We start from the raw sequence: 290 nt of genomic DNA on the forward strand, positions 1-290 counted from the left end.
TAATTATATTAATTAATTAATTTAGTTAATTATATTAATTATTTGATTTGATTGGAGTAAACATCAAATTATTTAATAAATAATAAATATGATAACGAAATATATGAATTAATTTAATTAGTTTATTTTTTTCAATACCATCTATTTATATCAGATCAAATATTTTTTTATTCATTCGCTTTCTTTTCTCTCTCTCCCACCCTCCCTCTCTCTCGTGTTTAGGTACAATTTTTGTAATTTATTGAATTTTTGTTTCTTTTATCTTTATTTATACATTTTATTTTTTTATA

The sequence above is a fragment of the Arachis duranensis genome, chromosome 1 (genome assembly GCF_000817695.3).
Source record: "Arachis duranensis cultivar V14167 chromosome 1, aradu.V14167.gnm2.J7QH, whole genome shotgun sequence".
Classification (NCBI taxonomy): Eukaryota; Viridiplantae; Streptophyta; class Magnoliopsida; order Fabales; family Fabaceae; genus Arachis; species Arachis duranensis.